Genomic DNA, 7,451 nt, shown 5'->3' on the forward strand with positions numbered 1-7,451 from the left:
CTTCGGAGGGCTTCGCAGATGTGTTCCAGGTCACCCTGGGCGAGAAAACCACACACAGCCACTGTTCCTTCTTCCCTGGCAGCCCGTGCACAGACGGAGAAAAGGGGGACAGCACCTTTGGAAGGATGGGCAGCTGGCTCCCCAAGCCCCCGCCTTTCACACAGGACCTGGGGGTGCTGGAGGGAGGATGGGGAGCTGCCAAGGCAGTAGCTGGGGTAGAGCTGGTAGTAGGAAGGCTCGGGGAGATGGGTGGTTTCTCTTGATCTAGCAGGGAGACAAGCTGGGAAGGGAGACAGTGTTGGAAGACAGCACTTACTATCCTCTATATTTGTCTTGATTCTTCCCTGGTGCCAGATCAGAAGAGGATTTTGCTGCTCCAAGAGGCAGAGGTTGGGTCAGTAAAACAAGATTTTAATATGAATACTCACAGCTTGGAAAGCAGAGGTCTCCTTCCAGGCTGCATCCCCTCTTGTGGAGATCTCTGGCTGCAGAAAGTTCCGGGCTGGAATCTTAGGCCAGTATATGGATACAGATCACATTTTTAATATAAAAATACATTTTAGAAGGAAAATGATTCCCAGAAATAGGAATTCATCTGCCAAGCAACGTGCACGTAACTGACTTCACACTTAGAGGTGCCAGAAAGTTCAGGAATGAGACCAACAATAAAAACCAACACACGTGTGAAAAATCTACAGCATTAAAGCCAGATTCAATAAAAATAGCACCTAGTTTATATGCTACAGAAGCTGGCACACGCCTGCAAAAGCTGAAGGAAAGAGATAAAATGTTCAGAAGCTGCACACAGTCCAGAGGAACAGAGCAGCCCTGAAGCAGTGCTGATGGTTACTCAATAACCCATGTACTATATTCTCCTGTGTAAGTGCTTTAGTTCTTCATCCTGCTACTTCTCGGGCAGAAAGACACAATTTGGAATACTTGAGGCTGATCAATAAGCTTTGTTGTGGCAGCCAAAGTGCTTTGTGATAGACCTGGTGTTATGAAAGGGCTCCCAGAACGTTACACCACATCATTTTCTTCCCTAGTCTGCGCACTGACAGCCAGCGATTTCGGTGTTCGTGGTATCCCTTACACTGCCTGCAGCTGAAAACGCAGCCCCTCCCCTGAGGCCCTTACAGTGCACAGAAATAAAAGCAGGCTGGGAGGAGAGAGGAGAGGGGAAGAGGGGAGGGGAGGGAGGCGAGGTGATGTGCCCGGGGCGATGCAGGCAGTGGGTGGCACAGGCAGGTTGCAAAGCCAGGTCTCTGACTCCCCCTGTTGCTTTGCCCACTGGCTCACGCCACCTCCTCGGGAGCCCAATCCCGCTTGGATGCGACGTCCCCTGACAGCAGCGGGAGGACTTGCTGCTGACACCAGAGCTGAGCTTGCTTCTTTCATTTATTTACTGTGCTTACAGCCACCTCCTCATGCCGACCAATAGCCCTGTTGATAACTAGACTGGCCCTAGACCAGCATCCCTGAACCTCCAAGCACTCAGCCTCCAAAAAACTGCTCCCGCCCGCATCACCGCGTCAAGGTGATGCACATGCAGGCCCTGGAGGACTCCAAAGCCACCTGCTTCCAGATCAAGGCAGTCTGAGAAAGGTTTGACTCATCTCCCACCAAGTCCAAGGAGCTGAGGAAGAAGGGAGAAATGCTCAGGGTAATGAGGAAGGGTTAGTCCAGAGTCTGAGCTGTGCAAGCTCTTCCATGTCCTAAGTCAGTGGTTTCTTAAAAGAATACATTGAGAACAAATGACAATTTAGATGTTATTCACATCCTTGTGAGATGCTAGTGATTTTGCTCTTTACTGCTGCTTAATCAAACCAAGGCAGGCCGGGGGATCAGAAGGCAGTTCTAAAAGGCCACCCTCAATACCATCCGAAGCACAATTACAATGCACATACAAATATACAAGTTGTCTGTATTAAAAAACATTATCTGTTGTGTTGTATGCATGCAGGTGGATGTGAGCACTGACGGCTTAAGACTAAAAAAATAATCTTAATTTTGAGGTTCACTATGAAGCTGTGCAAGAGGTGCAGCCTCTTCTCCCTCTTGCAGGCGACATATATTAGAACCTGGTCCCAAAACTCCACCACAGACAGGTTCAGATTTCCTCAGAGCCTGTGGCAGAAGAGCAGCAGCGGCAGCAGGAGCTGACTGCCCTGTTAGTCCTGTCCTTGGAGGAGAGGCAGGCTTGAGCAGTATCAGTAAGAGAGAGCTGCAAACCCTGGGAAGGTGATACCATCTGCATTTGGAGGGATTTAGGCACATCACACCCCTATGTGGGGAGTGACATCAGCTTCTGCAGGCTGCTATAGCCCTTCTCCTCCTCTTTCCTACTGGTGTAGTGGTGTTCTCCCCAGAGCTTCAAAACATCGAGGTGTTTTTACTTCTTACACCACCCTCAGGGTTTGGTGTCCCCCAGGTTTGCCAAGAATGCAATGAACTCCAGGCCAGAAAAGTAAGACTCACTTCTACACATCACCCACAAGGACAAGGACTGGGTGCAAGACCACAGCAGGCCCAGCCTCCAGGTCAGTGAGCACTGAGGGGCTTCAGCTGAGCCCCTATGGCATCTTTCCCATGGTTTTTTTTTGCTTGTGACCTCCCCAGGACCCCCCAGATAAATTCCAAGGGGGGAATTTAGGAACTGCTCTCATTTGCCATCTTCCCCACAGCCCTGAAGACCTCTTGATATGAGGTGGGACCCAGGACTTCCAAAAACAGTGGTACCTGGCAGCAGGCTGTTGATAGCAGCCTATTTCGAGGTCTGGCTTTATCAGGGAGGGCCTGGAAGCACTCCCAGGAGCACAGGGCATGCTGCACATTCCAGGCACAGTGGCCTTGCACTGACCAGCAGTGCTTCAGGATGCCTGGTTCCAGGACAGAGATCACACAGCACCAGCCAGCCCCCCCCACAGCTCCAGGACAATTCACTGGCCCCATACAGGGGTGCCAGGAGGACATTTGGCACCTCCTGCTACACTCAGCAGGTCTCAGTAAACCCCTTCTGGCCTCAGTTTCTTGTAGCTGTTGTGGGTTTTTCCCTTGTGCAAACCAAAGGCAGAGTTAACCTGAGCCTCAAGCCAGGACAGCTTCATCCCATTCCTTTGGAAAAGTCAGTCCCAGCAAATGAAACCACTTGACCAGTTGCTCATGGTTTGTTTTTGTTATCCAGCAATGGCAGCAAGCATTGCTCACCTGTACCTAGTGAGAAGTGCTCCTGTTCCTTTCAGATTTCTTCACCAAGACTGAATCTTTTTCACTAACATTTTGAATCAGTTTGGGTTACAAAAGCAAGACTTGTTTCAGGTGAATGATGCTCATGACAAAGAAGGAATAGTCATTTGCTGGTGGCCTGGAGGACCAGCCCCTCAGAATAAAGCACAGGGTAGAACCTATTTCTGTTCATCTCTTAACTATTCTCAGTTATTAGGGTCTTTTTAGAAGCCATAATAAATTAATGTGAAATAAGCAGCTGTTTTTAACATACTCATAGTACTGGAAGGCAGTAGGAGAGCTATACCTAAGCCCAAAACTAGACAACACTCCTGCTTAGGTTTTACCAGAGCCAAGCCCAGCAGAAGAAGTGCCTCCTGCCCTGCAAGCTCTACTCCCATTCCAGGCACCACAAGATCCTGTGTTTCAGGATCCAGGTCTCCACCCTGTGAAATTTGTGCAGAATCATCAGTTTATCTGTATTTAATAAGCACACCCTCTTCCAACATCCAAGATGTCCCTGCAAACACTGCCTAACGCCATGCTGAGTTGAAACACTTGATCAAGAGATTGTAGTATTTTGACCTGGAACCACAAGACAACCCCTGTTTCAGAACAATTTCCCACCCATCCAAGGGAGACTGTGCCCAGATCACATTTCCCCAGTTCATTGGGGCATGGAACAGCACCAAAGGCTGGCAGATGCCAAGCTGTGTCACATCTGATGGCTCTTCCCTTTCCAAGCAGCGGATCATGTCATCAAAGGCAACGAGGCTGGCATGACATAATTTGAGAATCCCACTTTATAGCCGGTAGAAATCGAATCCCAACAAGTCTGTCAGTAATGATATATTCCAGATAATACAGGATGGAAATCTCCTGGCCCCAAGTCTCAGTCTTATACTTAAGCAATGCTCTGATTTGTCAACTTTCGCAATTTATGTGCTTTGCAATATTAAGTAGATGGTGAGAGAGGGGAAGTAGGCATGAGGATTACGGCCACAGCTTCCTGTTCAACTTCATTCTTAAGTTCCCAGTTTTAAAATAGAGAAAAAAAATTGGAAATACTGAAGGTCTCCAAGCGAGAATATATATAAATTTGGGTATATCACGTCTATCTATCTATCTATCTATCAATCAGCATTTTATCTCAAATCTGGTCTTGCCTCATGCTCTCCAAACCTTTGGGTCTGATAGCACCGTGTGCAACAAGACACTTCAGGAAAATAAACAAGGGTATAAAATAGGTGCCATTTTAGAAATAAAATTAATAAATGGTCTACAAAGTCAAGAGAATATGCCTCTGGACCCAAATTTTCATAAATTTAAAATTAGGCTTCTGCATTAATTTTCTAGACTACTGCAGTATTATCAGTAAAGCTGATTTTTAAAGAAAAAACTCAGTATAACCCAAGTTAGAGAAACATTTCACTGACCTAAAAACAACCCCTCAAAAAAATCATACAAATGCATTTCTTAAAAATCAGCAGTTGTAAAAGTATTTCTGTTTTTAAGGAATTCAAGTAAATTTATTCTACATCCCTGTGTAACACAGGCAGGATTTCCAGAGCATCCTGCTCCTGGCAGCTCTCAAGACTGACAGCACAGACCATTCCATGCCAGGTTACTTGAGACCTCAACTCCACACCACACTTCAGTACATGTCTGCATACAAATTGCATTTTGGTGTACCCATAATTATCACAAGCAAATGGCTCCCAGTTGTAACAAATGGTTTTCAGCTGAGTTATCACCCATAGCAAGGACCAGAGGGGCTGTGGAAAAGGAGACAGAAAAGGGAGGGAAACCTTCCTGGTGTGCCTTGTACTAGATGCCACCCTCAGCCCTGGCCCAGGAAGAATCCAAAGTGTTTGTTCTCCCAGACAAACCAAATAAATTTTGGGATTTTTATTTGTTGTAACCTAACAAGGTGTTGCAAGAAGAAAAATCACTGGGCTGCTCAGCTCATTCTGCCTCTTAAAGCTTTGGCCTGAAACAGAAACTTGAAAAGTTAATGGTGGTCTTCCTTCAGTCCTGACTATAATGGGTGTTAAAATGTTCCAAATACTTGTATTTTTTGCAAAATAAGAGGAAGCACAAAGAGAAAGATGGGTTATACTTTATATTTCAAGCCCTACTCAGAGGCAGCTTGAACTGTAACTATCCCAAGATTAGCTGATGTTAACCACTTGAAACCAAAACTCCAGTCCCTAAACATCTGGATTTCCATCTCCCCATCAGGACAACAACAGTAATTTCCTTCTTTGTGGCAAGAGGTACAGCTGGGCTGGGATTCACTCATCTGGAATGGCACAGTCAAAATACTGAGGCTAGACCCTAATGATCAAACATATTTACTTATATGAAAGATGTATTTAAATTTATAATATATATTTACATATATTAAATATTATGTTTTCATATGTAACATATATTATATTATGTATTTTTATTATATATACATAATGTATATAATGGATTGTTGGATGCTATGAAACTTTCCCTGTACACAACTGCTCAGAATTGTCCTGGGTGCTCCATCTCTCCCTAAACTGTGCCAGTGCCTCTCATCTCCCTATTCCTGCCCACTTCCTGCACACTGGCACCAGGAGAGCGAGTGGGGCATGACAGTAGAACTCTGCCCTTCTGTTTGAGGAGGCCTTTACCTCCCCACTTGAGTAACACTTGGCCAATTCTTCTCCTCTTCAATCCACGTACAGAGAAGGGAAATTTTTCAGAGAAACATAGAACGGTTTGGGTTGGAAGGGACCTTAAAACTCATCCCATGGGCAGGGACACCTTCTGCTAGACCAGGCTGCTCCAAGCCCCATCCAACCTGGCCTTGAACCCTTCCAGGAGTGGGGCAGCCACAGCTTCCCATTTTAGTTGAGTCAGGAGGACAACTCTTCACCAGTGGTGATGCAGCAAAGGCTGGACACTGCTTTACCTCCTGGCAATGCATTTGAAGAGCCATTCCTAAAACAAACTGCTCCTTTCATTGTCTGTCTCCCAAATCTACCAGCACAGCTCTGCATCCTACAACACTGTCACCCTTCCTGGGTTCCCATGGGTGTCACTGACCCACCCCACAGAGCTGCCACAACTTTTCTGAGCAGCCACTTCTACCAGCAAATAGATCACACTCGCAAATCACTGCCTGGAAAGTCTGCATGGTATGTGGCTTAATTTTCTTTTCCATAATATGAAATCCAATCTGAAATGCACAGATTAGTTTACTAATCTGTGTAAATCCTATTAATAGTACTTACGCTGCTGTGCTCCCATTCACATTCTAACAAATCTGTTTGGACTGGCTTGGTTTCCCCTCATCTCCTGCAAGATCTTCACACCTGGTTGTGGTCACGTCTTCACAAAATAGCTGGCCACATATGGAAACTTGTGCTTTGCAGTCATCTCTCATATTTTAATTCATGTCCCATGGTCCATCATGTTCTGGATCAAAGCATTAGTGCTGTAAATCACCATGGTGCCATCGAAGCTAAAGGGATTATACAAAGGATCACACAGCTCCAGTGTGGAAGGGCAGAGCTTGTACCCTCCTCTCTCCCAGCATCTCTGGCTTCTGCGCCTGCTCCCACTGCACCCTGCCCCTCACAGCTCCCTTGGCACCTCAGTGACTCCATCCTGCCCTGGGCACCTGGCCAAACACCAGCAAAGAACCTGCCTGCAGGGGAGAGGTGATGGCCCATCTCTGGAGCCACTGCCTGTGTTCACGGCAGCCCCACACACATTCCCTTGTCACCTGTGGGTTTAGGGTGGCACACCTGGCACCTGGGCTTGTGACTGCCAGAAGGAGCAGCCTCCTGGGTGGGCTACAATCCCACGAGCTCAGTGCGGACTCTCAAAGAAAAAGCACCCTCTGCTCTGCTACAGAATAAACCATTCTCTGTTTGAAACAACAGTATTTACTTTTCTTATAGTGGACTCCAGTGGCTCCTTATGTCACAGTCACAGTGAGAGGGATCAGAACCAGGAGAGGAGGAGAGCAGGGCTTTCATGCCTGGCTCCAACTTCCTAATCAAGCTGTGCATTAATTAGCTAATCCACCTCCACGCTGCTGTCCCTTGCGCTTCATTTCACCACTGTCCTGAAGTCCTTGTAGCCGAGCACCTTCCACAGCCTCAGCATGTCCCACAGCACACCAGTTCCATGTAGAGCCAGGGCCACGCTGTTCCCATGGGCTGAGGGGTCCTTGCCCTTGGGCC

General features: G+C 47.0%; 1 long non-coding RNA gene across 1 annotated transcript in view; it reads right to left on the reverse strand.

Moving 5' to 3' along the window:
* Positions 1-7,451, reverse strand: part of LOC108447796 — a 12,710-nt gene continuing 5,259 nt past the window's right edge. Inside the window, exons 3-4 of the long non-coding RNA XR_001863483.1 lie at positions 429-509; positions 1-35 (exon numbers count right to left, since the gene is read on the reverse strand). This is a non-coding gene — a long non-coding RNA (uncharacterized LOC108447796). The remainder of the gene's footprint in view (positions 36-428; positions 510-7,451) is intronic.

This window comes from Corvus brachyrhynchos, unplaced genomic scaffold (assembly GCF_000691975.1).
Source record: "Corvus brachyrhynchos isolate BGI_N302 unplaced genomic scaffold, ASM69197v1 scaffold245, whole genome shotgun sequence".
Classification (NCBI taxonomy): domain Eukaryota; kingdom Metazoa; phylum Chordata; class Aves; order Passeriformes; family Corvidae; genus Corvus; species Corvus brachyrhynchos.